We start from the raw sequence: 15,463 nt of genomic DNA, 5'->3' as shown, positions 1-15,463 counted from the left end.
GAAAGTAAATACAGCAAAGTAAGGCATAAAAAAACTGCCTCATCCTGCCCAATATTATAAGGTTTAAGAGATTATGTGAAAAAGGATTTACAAACTTTGATTTAAAAATAAGAACAAAAGCAAAATGGTCATTATTACATGTTTGATATGGAAAACACCAAACCTTTTTTTATTCATACCAGATGTGTATAGGCAGATGTGAACTGTTGGACAATATTCACAGAAGTGGAATTAGGGAAATATCTATAATTAATAGCATGCCTGTGGAAACATGTTCTGTGCTTCAAAAAGAATTCAGGTGGTATTAGAACTGGAAGAACCTCCTTACCCTGAAGATGTTGACAAATCTGAAGAAATTCCAAGCAGTGAAAAAAATCCTGATGGGAGAAACAGATTACTTGTGCAGAAACATTAAAGGAACCAGTCTTCTGCTCTCAATTACACCAATGTGGTCCAGTTAAATTCAGTGGCAGTCTACCAATAGAACCAAGAGAAAAACTTGATTATAACATATGATATAAAGGATTTGCTTAGAAATGATCAGAGGAAGAATTCCCTTTAGGAAGGAAAGGAATTGGTAAAACATTTTGGGAAAACAATAGGTCCTGTAAGATTTAAAGTGCAAAGAAGGAAAATACAGCCAGAGAATGTTCCACTGTAATAACATCTTCTAAATACCCAGGTCCTCTGGGAAATTTAACAGAAGTTAAAGCACAGTTACTCACTGTACAGAACAATTACGGTCTTCGGAGAAAGCCATCAGGCTGTTCTTCCCCTGGATATCCATGGAATCTTCCTTCCTGTTATCCATGGAATCCTCACAACATCTATGCTCATCTTTTCTGTGCCCACATCCATTGTTTCTCCCCACCTTAATTCACACAGTAGTGACTAATGCATTATGAAAATTCATCCATGCTGGATCAGTTATAAAATGTAGTTGCATTGCCTATGTGCTCTGTCTACCAGATGTTTCCTTTTGTGTTCATCAAGAACACATTGTGTAAGAAGAGCTCCTCTAAGCAAAACACCCTCACCATTCTTGCTTTAATTACAGTGACACTGCAAAAAATGGGGCCAGAAAAAGAGAACTCTTATCCTTGGCTCATGGACAATAGTATCAAGAGAGAATTTCTAGGATAGATCTGACAATACTTATATAGAATCAGAGAATCACAGAACCCTTAAGGTTGGAAAAGATGTCTAAGGTCATCAAGTCCAACAATCAACCCACCACCTTGTTCACCACTAAACCATCTCCTCAAGTGCCATACCCACACATTTTTTACCCGCACATTTCTAGGGATGGTGACTCCACTACTCTCCTGGGTAGTCTATTCAACAACTTGTCAAGCTTGACAACTCTTTCAGTGCAGAAATTTTTCCTGAGCTCCCATCCAAACTTCCCCCGGTGCAACTTGAGGCCATTTGCTCCTGTCCTGGCATTTGTTACCTGGGAGAAGAGACCAACCCCCAGCTCACTGCACCCTCCTTGTCAGGGAGCTGTGGAGAGCCAGAAGGTCCCCCTTGAACCTCCTTTTCTCCAGGCTGAGCCCCCCCAGCTCCCTCAGCTGCTCCTGTTAGATACATTTACCAGTTGCTGGTCACAGAGTGCATTAATTTGCTCTCAGAGTTGGTGGGCTTCTTCTTGAAGCTGCAACACCCTCGCAGCAGTGCGCGTTCCCTGGGCGCTGGCTCTCCCGTGGGCACCGGGCCAGGGTCTCTGTCGCTGCCCTTTGGAACGTGGCACCCGCGCTGTGACACAGGAGCTGCTGCCGGCAGCCCCGGGCAGCGGGAGCCACCTGCGGGAACCGCCAACAATTACAGCCCTAACCTGTCCCCTGGGAGGTGGGGAGGGGACACCTTCCCCAGGGAGAGGACACCTTCCCGTGTCATGCCATCACAGTGGCCTTTGAGGATGCTGAAAGCTCTGGATATCCCTGGGATGCTGAAAACAGCACAGTCCTATTGCTGGGTACCAATATGTGGCCAAACATGTTCCAAGTCTTGCTTAGGGTTAAACAAGTAGTTAAGGACCACCAGGTGCTGTTCTGGACATGCTGGACCTTTAACATGAACTGGTGCCACAAGTGTCACTCCTCGTGCACCTTCCTCAATCCCTTTGGCAGGATGCAGTTTGCTGTCCCCTGAGGGGTGTCCAGTGCAGCTGGAATTGAGTGTCCAGGGGTGCAAACACAGCCTGCCAAGGATTCCTACGGGAGGCTCCAGGGCACCTGCACTGCACTGCTGCCATTGTCTGTGGGTAACACAGCATGTCCTAGCCTGCAGCAAGGCACACACCCCACACCAGATCTCTTGAGCCATTCAGATGACTGTGCCACCCACCCCTGCAACTCCCTGATGTTTCTGGCTTCAGAAATTGATAGAAATCTCAAGGCAAAACAAAACCAAATCTGGAATTTAGCATAGCAAAGAATTGATCTAAAATTAAATGGGATTTACTTTGCCTCCCAAGCTCTGGATGTGACAAATTTCAGAACAATGAGATACGGATCATTTAGAAGTCAGTGATCAAAATAGCATTTCTGATGGAAAGATTCCAGATTGGACTGCAGCAACAGTAACTATGTTGCAGTAAGGCCAAGTCTAAAAAAGCCCCTAAATCCTAAAAAAGCCCCTAAGATATACAAAAGGAAAGAGCCATTTTTTCGCGTGAATATCCCCCCCTTGATCACTGCGTGACAATAAGAGAGCTGGAGTAAACACAAAACTATTTAGTTGACTATCCCTAAGTTCTTTACATAGCTTGTATTGCTTTAAATATCTTTGCCCCCTGAAAAGTTAAATTCATCCCACATTCTTCTAGGAAGGCTCAGGGCTGGCATTCCAGCAGAGTTCCTAAGGGGAGCCTTACAGAACTGGAATGTGTTCACAGGTACTCTCCCTTCCCCACAAGTGAGAAATCACAATTATGGGATGCAGGGAGAATTAACATCATTTGGGAGACAAAGGTTTCATAGTACAGCACAACTTAAAACAGACCACAAGTCTGCATTAAACACAATCAACTCCAAAATAAAAAAATAATACAGAGCACAGTAAATGGCTTCAAGGCAACCTCAGCCTATGAGTCTTTTTTTTCTGCTGTTGTGGGAAATCATGTGCTATTCTCCAGAAAAACCCAGGAGTGTAAAGAAGTCTTAAAAGCAATGAAATCCTAATAGTTTTTTAACAGACTAAAAGGATTTGAATTCTCCAACTAAATTGATTGATCATAAGACTGATTCATAAAAAATCATACTTTAACCCTGCTGGTCTGCAGGGCTGTGTGACTCTGGCAAGCACAAAGGTTGTGGTCAATGAAATAAGACTTGTTCTTCCACTCAAAGCTGCAGATCCCATCATGCCTCAGGTTGTTCCTAGTGCTGGCATGTGCTGGTGTTTGAGATGAACGCAGAGAGCAGGTTTACAAAATTTCCAAATCCTGATTTGGTGAAAACTCCTGTTACCCACTTTTCTAATGATGTTTTACCAACACAGTGAATTTAACATTGTATTTTCCTCTAGGCTCTGGCTGAAGGGGGTGTGAGCTGCAAATAAACATGTATAGAAAGATTTTCAGACTGAAAGGAGAGAATAGATCTCATCTCCTTGGGGCTGCACAGAAGTCCTTCCTCTATGAAAAGCTCTCAGTGGCTTGGAAAGGTGTAACTGCCAATATTTTCATTTTACTAATGCAGCTCAGACTTCAGCAGTTCAGGTGGCAAATTTACAGTAAATTTGATATACCCGGCCTAATTTCTACTACATTCACATTATTCAAAAACAAGATGCTTTTCTACTCTTCTTTGCCCTAAAAGAAATGGAACTCTGGCAACAGCACCTTTTGAGAGCACTCCACAGCTGGTGAACATTTCCAGTTCATTTTGTTCAACAATGGAACAGAAATACTTGTTAGTCACTGCAGCTAATCCACTTTATAACTGGCATAGTCATAATTGATAAGAAATCAATTCCTTTTGCCAGCTGCATAATTTCATTCATAATTTTACTTCATCTTTCAAGCAATCTCAAAAGCCCTCAGGCCCTTCCCAGATGCAGAAGAGAGAAAACCTCTGTTCCTCTGTTTTGAGAACACTCTCAGCTGCCAGTTCAATTTAACACCATGGATTTCTGGATTGCACATCCTTGGTTTTTGGGCTGCCATCACAAAACAGGTGCTTTTACTCATAGAACAGAATTATCTCTTGCAATGCAGAACATCTGACTTGCACATCAGACTGCAGAGTAATTTTAGAATTTTCTATTAATATTTCTTTACAAACTTTTGTTTCAGATAATCTTGTGTACAAGGTGGTTATAGCCAGTGGTATTTACAGGCTTTTTATCTACTCAATGAGCTTTTTTAGTTCTACCTAAAGCTGGATTTTCCTTTCATGAATAGTTAATGTCACACCTATCAGCTCATCGGTTTGATCTTTATCTTTTTCATACAGGCCTTGGCATCTCCTGTGGCATTTAACTATAGGGGAAGAATCTGTTTCCTTATGAAAAATATAAATTGCTTACTTGATCCTTGATTTCTGAGCTATTAATGTGCTAAGAAAGAACACTTTCAATTGAAAGTAAAGATTTTAGGCTTCTTCAAGGATAAAATCTAAACCCCCAGCATGACATGACTGTAATCCTGTCCAACAACACACACAAACCACAAGTTTCCAGTTCTCTGTTGACAGAGAACAGCCATCCACAGTGCTAAAAAAGCGGTTTCTCCATTAGGTGCCCTAACAAAGTTTTCAAACTATTCTAACACAGAGGCATAAATCAAGAAAACAAAGCTTTTGCAAGATGTTACATGTAAGTTATACTAAGAAGTTAAAGAAAACCATCTGGGCATAAAATGTAAATACAGCCAGCATAAAAAAATTAAGAGGAAAATAAAACCAACCATGCATTTCAAATGCCCCAAAGACAGAGGTTTCATTCTGTAAGACCACTGAGGTTTAACTCCAATCACCCAGCTTGAACAAAACAGTCATTTTTCAAAATACCAATGAGCCAGGGCACTAAAGCTTATGCAAGATGCAGCTCCTTTCAACTTTTTGGCTGATTTAAGATATGGTCCTTCAAGGTAGGGAATTATCAGCATCTCTTCAGTGGCACCTATGAATCAAAGAAAGAGATAGTGGCTTCCTAAATCACCATGGAAAATATCTATCAGGACTAAACCAATCTAAAAGGTTTGGTTCAGTTTCCTGTATTGCCAAATCTTCAGTTTCTGAAGGGTAAATAAAGTACCCTGGACTTTATAGACCCAAGAGATTCTGAGTAACCCCAGGAGGAAGAAAGAGAAGAAAGTCTGAATAAAGTCCCAAAACCAGGGCTCTGCAGTGTTGGAAGGAGATTAGAAAAGGCCTCAAAATCCTCTATCCCTGTACAGCAGCTATCTTTCAAAGGAGTCTACAATAAACCAGGAAAAAAGTCTTTTAAAAATCAAAACCTAGAACATACTGGTATAAAATGCCCAAACTCGGGATTTTTCATGCTGACTTAGTTCAGATCACTTACATAAGTAACATACTTGAGATTTGATTACATAGCTAGATTTTTTGTATATTTATTTACTTTTAAACAGGATGCTTGCTTGGGTTTAAGTTAGTTTGGGGAAGGAGAAGTAGGAAGATTTTGAAAACAAACAAATTACTTACAAACAGACAAGCTAAAAAAATAAACCTGTAGTGCCAAAGCTCTCCCTGCCTCTCGAGGCTGGTACCTCTGGATTCCCAGCACATTCCTGAGCTCATGGAGTGTCTGGGAGGGACCAGCAGCCTGGAACCCTTGGCAGAGCCCAGCTCACAGAAGATGAGACTCAGTTTATCACCGATTTCAGAGATAATTATCAAGATAGGGATTTCTGGCTTAATTTCCTGATTCGAGAAGGGAGTACGTGATCCCAATCATAAACCATCCTGTGAGCAGCAAATGGTGTCTTAACAGCATTTATAGCTGAGGTTTAAAATACTCATGGAGTTTGTATAAAACAGATGTGAATTTTCAAACTAAACTAACAAACTATTTTCCTAAGAGGAAAGAAGTTGAAGCAGCAGAGGGAAGCTCTGTGTCTTCCTGTGCTTCTGAGGAATCACAAAGGGAGTGATGGTTCTCTCACAGTTAATGTATGGAGTTTCAGTTTTCCTGCTGATCTGTTTTTATTCTCTTCTTCCCAATAATTTTTTCATAGTCTGCCTTTCACACTTCTGGGAAATTCTATCTACACATGCTTTCTTGAAAGGGCTCATCTGTTTATTTAAAAAATACGTGGTTTTTTTTTCCCTGCAGATATGATATTTTATTAGTCTTATGTGTTGAAGTTATTGTCCCAGATATTGTATTTACTTGGGCCTTTGGCCTGAAATGTGCATCTGTTCTCAATCCATCCATAGGAGCCCTAATCTCTAAGAGGCTCTGGAATCCCCAGTGTGTTGGGTTTTTTCTTCTCTCCTTTCCTAAACCAGCTAATGTGGAATAGCCTGGGCCATAATTTCCCTGGTTTAGTCAATATTTTCTAAACTATCTGACCTTCAGTTTCCCAACTGTGTAAGCCTGTCTTGACCAGGAACAGTCAGAACAGAGGAAAGTAGCAACCACTTCTTATGCATATGCAGTGGATCAAACAAACACATCCTTCTCTTTTGGCCCTTTAAGTTGATGCTACAAACCAAACATTAAAATAAATAGAATAGCTCTATGTCATTTTCAGGGAGGCCAAATGCTCATAGAGTATCTCCTTTAGCTCCAAAAAGCATATACTGAAAACTTTGTCATAGAATCATTGTGTGGAGTCATGGTGACTGTCAGGAAGGCAAGAGCAACTAAATAAAATAGTGAATAAAGTTTTTCACTGAAAACTGGCAAATAAGTCTGAACTTTAATAGAAAACCTCAGGCTCAGAGCAGAATTTTCTTCATAGAAATAAAACATGCTCCTTTAATTACAGCTTAACATGTTCCTGCCAAGGCACTGCTGTGAAACACAGGCTGGAAGCACAATGGAGGCTTCCAGCGCCTGGTGTGGCATTGCCTCGAGTGGTGATGGACTGGAAAGATGCAGTTCTTCCCAAAGAGTGAGAACTGTGACCCAGCCTCCCCATGAGTGGCAGTCTCAGAAATCACAGGAGCTATTTGTCTGAAAGAAAATCTCTCCAGAAGATCAGGCAAACAACTTTTAGTTTTTTGCAAAGCAGACACAAATCCCAGTGGCCCAGTGCCACAGTGCCAGAACTCTGCAGAGTGAGAGTAGAAGAAATGCATTAATTAACTCAACATTCAACCCCTCCCCTCAAAACCAAGAAAACTGGCCTCTGTAGTAAATAATCATGGAGGATTTACCACATTTGAGAGGAGCACAGAGTTTAAACAGTGTCATGCCCTTTATCCCACTGCGAACTGCAGTATCTGGACATTTGGCACAGCTGCTGTCCTTGTGTACTCTCACAGTTTGGTAACAGGAACCACAATCTCAATACCCCTGAGAACTGTAAATTTGTTACTTTATTTGTGTTGCTGCCTCATAACTTCTCCTTGATCTTGCTTTCTCTACTTATTTTACTGGCAGTAAAACTCAGTAGATTAATAATGCTATTAATACTTTAATTTCTCTGCCAGATCTTCTTGGGTGGCCAGTTTCCAGCTGTGTAACAATCTTTGCTTGCTCACATTTCCTTGTTCTCAATTCCACTGTTTTTTACCTTTTTTATTGTATCCTCCAAATCTGAAGGCCTCAGTGCATTTTCAGAACTCAAGATAGAAACTATTTCAAAGCAGTGGCTACAATTCATGAATAACTCGTGCATCTTTTCTCAGAGTAACTAAAAGCAAATAAAGGCACCTGAATAACACTCTAGCTGGTCAGACATCTATGAGATTTAGTGGAAAAGCTGATAATCATGATTTAATTAATATTTTATGCTTATTTAACTGGAGCCTATAATAATCCTCATTGCTTTTTGCAGCTACCCTGTAGTCAGTGATTTTCTGCCTGTCACTATTATGGCAATGATGGACGTATAAGATCCTTGCCTGCAGATTCTGACTGATCCCAAAGTGAATACGAGTCCTGTGTCCTCTTCAGCTATTTGTCATTATAGAGCCACTACCAGTCTGACTTTAACTCATACACACATTAAGTTAAACTTTGCTGGCAAATTTACAAATATCAAAAGCAGAAACTCTGCCTCCTACTCCTCTATTCCTTGACTGAGAAAAGATAAAACAGTAAAAGGAAAAATGTCAAAACAATAATAAATTACCCCAGAGCCAGGAATAATAAATTACATTATGGCCTTTCTAATGTGTGAAATGCTGTTTCTCAAAACTGGAAAGGCATGGAAACAATTGCACTCCAGAGTGAGAGAAGTATGATCCCAGCTCTTTTGTTCCAGTTCAAACACCACACACGACCCTTGCTAACAGCTTTGGTGCATTGTGCCTCCTTAGGTCAGCAAGGTATATCCAGGCTCCAGAGAACAGCTTGAAGCATCATTGTTTCTTTGGAAGTGAGAGTCAATAAAAATACTGACAAAGGAATGCAGCCAGCCTCTTGGAGTTGTACAAATTCCAGTTCTCCTTTATCCCCTCCCTCATCAAGTCCTTCAAAGAATAAAACAGCTTTTTGAACTTGCCTTTTTTTTTCTATTTTCCCTCAGTATTCTTTTCAATGCTTGCCACAATGTATTTTCTAAAATACATGAAAAGTAATACCGAAATAAGAAGTGATCCCAGACTCTCTATTTTCTCCAAGCCTGTAACAACACAACCATGGCCTGACAATGTTTGCAGCTGAAGAATTTTCAGCAGGGAAACTGCAGAGTACCTGGGAAACTCAAATGACAGGCAACCACTTTAAACAGCCTGGTGCCTGCTTAGCTCTTTGCTTTAAAGAAGCACTCAGAGGCAAAAAACAGAAGCAAAACCCCAGCTATGCTGTTGGAGGGATAAACTTTACCCTAGGCCAGAGATTAACATCTCATTTTCTTCCTTTACCATGTTTCTTTATTCCTTTTCTCTACATCCCCTACTTATGTCCTGTTGTATCTTTTTACTTTTCATTTATTCCTCCTCCTGTTTGCTTCTGTTTTCTTTATAATAAAAAAGATACTTCTGTGAAATGTGAGTTAATTAGTTAATTGACTTTCTCTTTTCCCCACTCTTTGTCTATTGTTTTTCATCATTATCTTTCCCATTTCCCCACAAAACTCTGCTACCCGCCCTGTCCTATTTTGGCTGATGCCCTGGTGTTCCCCCACTAGGAGCTCAGGGAGTGCACTCTTTTGGCACCCACTCTTTCCTTATAATCTGATTTACTGTAACTTGCTTTGCCAACCCTGATAAAGGAGGTTGAAATGCAGTTGTGGAAATGTGAGAAAGCCCCATCAGCTGCATTCAGAACTTGCATGCAGGTTGTATGGACAGTTCCTGTCCCTCTACCTCTCAGGGTAGGAATACCCTCCTGTTTCAGCCACACAGAAGGTAACTCATGTACTTAGATGTACCAAATGTAAGAAATCCAGCCATGCCTGAAGTTCTGCACTGCTGTTATTCCCAGGCTTGTGTTCTTAAGCTGAATGTGAGGTCAAGACCCTCCACAATAAGCACAACCATGTCAATGAGAACAGATAAATAGATTCAGAATTCCCATGTTACGTTAGGTTTGTGCTCATCTCGTAACTCCCTGTGTTTACTTTGCAGCCCTCTGCCTCTTCTGGAAAGGGCTGTTCCTTTTGAACCATCAAGGAAGATGCTGTCAACTCTTGTTCTTCCAACAAGCCAGACTAAACAAGACATTGCCACAGAGATGAATTTCATAGCTGGGGCTGCTTTGGATATCTGTGCCATCTGGTATTTACCAGCAGCACCTCGAGCTGAGAACAGCTGGGTACCTGGATGTGCCTGCAATCACCCTTTGCCATAGGACATGCTGGGTCTGTAATCACACCTCAGTGGAATTTTCGAATGCACAAAGCCAGCTGTGCACCCTGAGCACTGCAGGAAGGGCTGGAACACTGCACAGGCACCTCAATGCATGAGCTCCCTTAACCTCCCCTGGTGAAAGCCACCCCAGCCCCAGCCCCCACAGCCTGCACACCAGGTCTGCAGGTGTTACCCCAGGCCTCACTCACAGCCCCTGAGCCCCCAGCCAGCCTCTCCAGGACTGCAGTGATGTGACTGCTCAGCCCCTGCACCAAACTGGAGTAGCCCCAGAGGGCTGACAGCACTCACAACACTGATGCCAACTTGGCCTTGTCTCTGTGTTCAGACATTTGTGCGATTTCATCCCAACAAATCTGGAGAATTATGATATCATGCCACTGCAAAATGTAATTTATTCACAAAAATAGGTTCAGTAACTAAAGGTTCAGGTTCAATCAAAGCTTATCAACAAAGCAAGCTGCTCTCAGAGGGCTAGGTGTGAGCAGCACTTGCAGTTTGTCATGTCACACTGTTTAAATAATACAAGTTCATTTTTCATTTTATTTTCCCTTTACTAGTTCATACAGGCAGACACTTGTTTATTTCTCTCTGAAAGTTTTTTCTTAGTGAGAGATAAGTTACTTGGGGAGAGGAAAGGTTATATATTCAAACATGGTGTCAAGGTTGTTGCTAAACTGATGAGTCTCAGCTGTGGATCCTTCCAAAAAAGAAATGGTCAGACCTGTATTTGTCTTTAAAATTGGATTTACCAAGAAGTTGCAATAAGGATTCACTAACTTCATTAGTAGCTGGTAACTGCTGCAGAACTTTTCTTTATTATACAAGGCAGCACCAGAAACATTAATCTCTTACAAATGTTGTTAAGTACAAATTTGAAGAGGAGATTTGCTACAGAATAAAGGTGGTTATGACCAACCTGTTTGGTTTTTGATATAGGTGAATAAATTATTATCACACAATATTCTGACTGCTGTACAATAACAGTCTGGTCCACCTGGGCACATCATATACAATAAATCAGTTTTTTGCCATCAATGTGCATATTTTTTTTGCACCACATATTACATTAAACTTTGCTTTATAATAAATCAGTTTTTTGCCATCAATGTGCACATTTTTTGCACCACATATTACATTAAGCTTTGCTCCAGACTGCCCTAATTATGTAACAAGACTGGCTGCTAGAAAACACCTGTCTCACCTATGGATTTGTAAATAGATTTTCCTGTCTATCAGGGCTCCAACACAGGGTATTTTTAATACTTGCAGTCACCTGCAGGTCACATCACAGAGCCACAGCAAGAGAAAAGCCCCAAAAGTGCTTAACTAGGCAAAAAGGAATCAGCAGAACCCAGAGAGGCCAAGCTTTTCTGCAAAATTCATGCTCTTAATTAAAAGCCAGCAGATGTTGTAAAGCTCTTCACTGCCAGAAGGGCTATGAACCACAGATTTGCAGAACAAGCTTTAGGCTTTTATTCCACCCAAGCTGCTGCATCTCTGCTCAAAGAGAGCTGAAAAAGTGCCCCAGTACCCCCCAGTGCTGTTCCAGGAGCTCCCAGGGCACCACAGTGGCACTGGCCAACACTCACCTCTCCAGCAGCCCAGGGCACCCCTCCCTGCAGGCTCTGCTCCAGGCAGGACTGTGGATTCAGGGCTTGTGGTCCTTTGGCTTTCCAACAAATGCAAGAAAAGCCTCTTCCAAGGCATCCAGGCAGGCTCCAGCTCCAGGAAAAGGAGCTCCCAAGGAGGAGCTGTCAGAGAAGCACACGGATTTCACTTTCTCTATAACAACCTGAGGATCTGCCATAGCTCTGGGGACATCCTTGGTCTCAAGCCCCCTTCCTCCAGCTTATCTTCACACCTCCCTCTCCTCCCAGGACTGCAGACTCCCCCAGCCACTCACACTTCAAATGATTGACCACAAGTTTCCTATCAGTCTGCTGAGGAAGGAAAACCAGGCCAGACCCAAACCCTTATACATGCACACCACTCCTCCCTCTCCACAGCACCCTCCAGACTGGCTTCTGCCCAAAATGATTTGTTTTGGAGCTTGAGTTTTCCTCCCTGCCATTGCACCTCCAGAAACAAGCTGTCCCTCCCAAGTCCTTGCTCATTTTTAAATGTGTGAAGTTCTTTTGGCAAGACAACCTCCTCAGTTTTTCACCTCCAGCTTCTTATTTGCTGGCAGCTCCCTGTCCATTCTTTACAAACACTGGAAGTGCTCAGATTGATCACATTTTGATATGAAATTCTCTTTGTTCAGTAACATGCCCAAACATGAACAAATGTGAAGGAAAAGAACTGTTTCACTTAATAATTATAGAAAATTCTCTTCCTGTTAAATCCTGTTATTTTCACAAAGACAGAGATTGTTTGGATCAAGGAAGAGAGGTCAGGTTCAGATCCTGGGGAGAGTGGTGTGTAGTGATAATAACACTTAGGATTTCTGCAGCATTCCTTATCCAGAGATCTGAGCCCTGTCTCCAGTACATTACAACAGCAGGATATGTTATCTTATGCAAACTCCTTCCTAAATTTCACAATAGCTGTAACAAGCAGGAATCATTAAATTAGTGTGGCTGAAAAACAGCCACAGAGCTCCTTCTTTACTTTGCTTTTATCTAAATAAAGTGAAGCAGTTAGAGCAGATGTATTAGTCCTCTTCACTCTTTACCGAGTATCTACATTACTCTTAATGGGATATAAATACTAAAAGTAATAAAAAAAAGGGGAAAACAAAAAGGAATATCCAAACTCTCCTCCTTTAAGCAAGTTACCTAGTTGCAACCCCTACAAATGCCCAGTTGCCCTTTTACTACATCTGGTTCAAAGGCCACTAAAAATGGGATTCTTTGCACTGACATCAAAGGGCTTGAATGGGACTGTCTGAAACACGGGGGGAGACAAGATTAACTTCAGCTTTCTGCCTATAGAACGCCAGCAAAAAGTAACAAATAATAATCAGAAGATAAGGTTTTCTTGAGAACCTACTGATTTCAGCACATTTTTCCAACATCAGCTACCACTATGAAGTTGCTTGCTTTGTGAGAGTGGTGCAGAGTGTGCTACTAAACACAGTTTGCAGCTTAATATGACCTTTTTTTTTTTCAATAACACTAAAGAACACGGTGACTAAGAAGGAAGCAAGAGGGTGGGAAAAGAAATATGAATAGTTTATAAAGCACTAGATGGGTTGTCTTTATTTAGTACCATATCTGTATTGATCAGGCTTTCCTCCTGGCCTGCTGTGAAGCTGTAAGAACAGGCATCAGCGCCAAAAATCCTGCACTGCTGCTGAAACCTTACCCTACCTTTTAACTACAGGCTTTATTACTTGTGTAAATACATCCTAGGAACTCAGCTTTTAAAGTGGTTCCTCTCAGTAACCAACTTTATTTTAAACACATCTGGAACTTCTTTGTAACTCGCAACTGCTTTGTGTAGTCACCTGTATGATGAAGGTTAAATGCTGTGGAATTACTGCTGGGGGCTCTGATTGCCCCACAATCACAGGAGTGGATGTATAAAGCAGGGATACAAGGGGCAGAGGAGTCCTAAACAAACCTAAGATTATGTTCCTAATTGAAATGGCAGCCCAGGGTTTTCGCATATAAAATCTGGAATCTGAGCTTACTTGCCTTAACATCATCTGTTTCAGCTGCTCCACATTCCAGGACTCCTTCAGCCTTGACCTCATCCCTGAGATTATTCTCCCTTCAGTCAATTAGAAGTTCTCAAATATACAATATTTATACCCAGCAATGAGGCAGATCTGCTGATTGTCTTTCTTCAGCTGCCTGGGTGGCCCTAAGAATGAAGAAGTGTCCCAGGACTGGGGAATTCCCATTGTCTGAGCAGGGCTCAGCACTGCCAGGGCTGCACAAGGGCACAGGGGATGTGGTGGAGTTGGGAAGATTGAAGGTATAAAGAGAAGGATTAATTCTACACATTTTGAACACGGCTCTCAAGATTTATGCAAAGTACCCATCCACCTTAATGATCTTGAAACTGGAGAAGAAAAAGGAATCTATGGAGTTAAAACAACTTTAAAGGAAAGGCTGAAAAATATTATGAATTAGGTCTGTTGGCTTCCAATCTCTGCCTGCTACTTCCAAGGCTACTACCGTTTTTACTGTTGTTTTTTTTGTTGTTTTGTTTTTTACTAAATGAAAACACAATCATTAAATAGATTTACAAAACTATTTTGCATCATATGTGAATATTATTGACAATGGTATCCAGATATCTTTTATTTCTTATCCCAAATCAAAACAGACCCTGGATTTAAAAAATTTATTTGTTGATATTTCCTTAATCGTGTTTCTTGTTTTGAGAGTGATGTACTTATGAAACAAAAAGTTCTCAAGTCATTAGGTAATATATGACCCAAACAACTTGATGATCAATGTGAATCAATAAATGAGAATCAGGCCTACAATACCAGAAGCATTAATTCCTTTGATGAGAGTATCTTTCTTCCTGTAGAGTCTCTGTCTTATCTTCTACTAAAACCTACATTAGGTCATTTGGCCAAACCCTTGCCCTTAATTTCTGAACCCTGGTAGCTAATTTAAGAATATATTTTATTACTCCTTTTGTTTGCACAGCAGTGGGTGCTGATATAGTCTCCCCTGGCTCTTCAGAGATTAAACAGCACACGGAAGAAAAAGTAGAGCAATGTAGAAGATGCCTTCAAAATTTCATGTAGAAAACACAAAAATAATTTTTAGGAAAATGCTGTTAAATCAGTTCACACGCAACAAATTTTTTTTTGTCATGACATATCTATATATATGATACAGTTATACATTTCTTATTTCTATGATAAATTTGCATTATTATAATAAAAAATGAGTAACGGTTGCAATAAGGAAAACGAAATAAACAAATCAGAATTTAGATTGATGTAATTGTTACTTATGATACCTGCAACATGTAACCAGTACTTCCTACTCCCTCAGTTTCTGTTAAACAGTAACTGCACAATAAATCTTCTTTTTCTTTTCCCGATGAGTTTAAACACAATCATAAGCATTTGCCAAAATCAATCCTGTATCCAACAGCATGAGAGTACAATATCTAGAACTTCCTGATCTGAAACAATTAATTTTTTCTAGGTATATAAGAAATGGCAATAACTTCAAACCAATTCCTTTTTTCAGAGCTGTTTTGTCACAATATTTTTCAAAACAGAGCACCCCTAGAACTGTGAGGCTGAACTGTAACTCTGCTGATGTTGGGGAGCTTGGCTTGAACACACACAGACCCCCCTTACCCCAGCAAAACAAAGGGTACAAACATTCAGGTCACTGCAGTTCCTCATCCCTCAAGGTGAGCAAGCACTTCTTTCCCAGCTATGAACTTCAATATACTCTTAAATTCAGTAATTTACAGGGGTTCTGTAGTAGTTTGCAGGTTTAGTAGTTTACAGGTTCCCCCCCGTATTAATTACGAGAACATCTTGTAATTTGCACAAATAGTGTGAAATAAGAGCAATTTAAATTTCCACAGAG

The 15,463-nt window shown here is 40.9% G+C and overlaps 1 long non-coding RNA gene across 1 annotated transcript in view; it reads right to left on the bottom strand.

The window, feature by feature from the left end:
- Positions 1–11,616: 11,616 nt before the first annotated feature.
- The window catches only part of LOC136564018 (uncharacterized), a 51,375-nt gene continuing 47,528 nt past the window's right edge, over positions 11,617–15,463 (bottom strand). Inside the window, exon 3 of the long non-coding RNA XR_010784672.1 lies at positions 11,617–11,701. This is a non-coding gene — a long non-coding RNA (uncharacterized lncRNA). The remainder of the gene's footprint in view (positions 11,702–15,463) is intronic.

Source organism: Molothrus aeneus, chromosome 17 (genome assembly GCF_037042795.1).
Source record: "Molothrus aeneus isolate 106 chromosome 17, BPBGC_Maene_1.0, whole genome shotgun sequence".
Classification (NCBI taxonomy): Eukaryota; Metazoa; Chordata; class Aves; order Passeriformes; family Icteridae; genus Molothrus; species Molothrus aeneus.
This window is presented reverse-complemented; position numbering and strand designations above follow the sequence as displayed.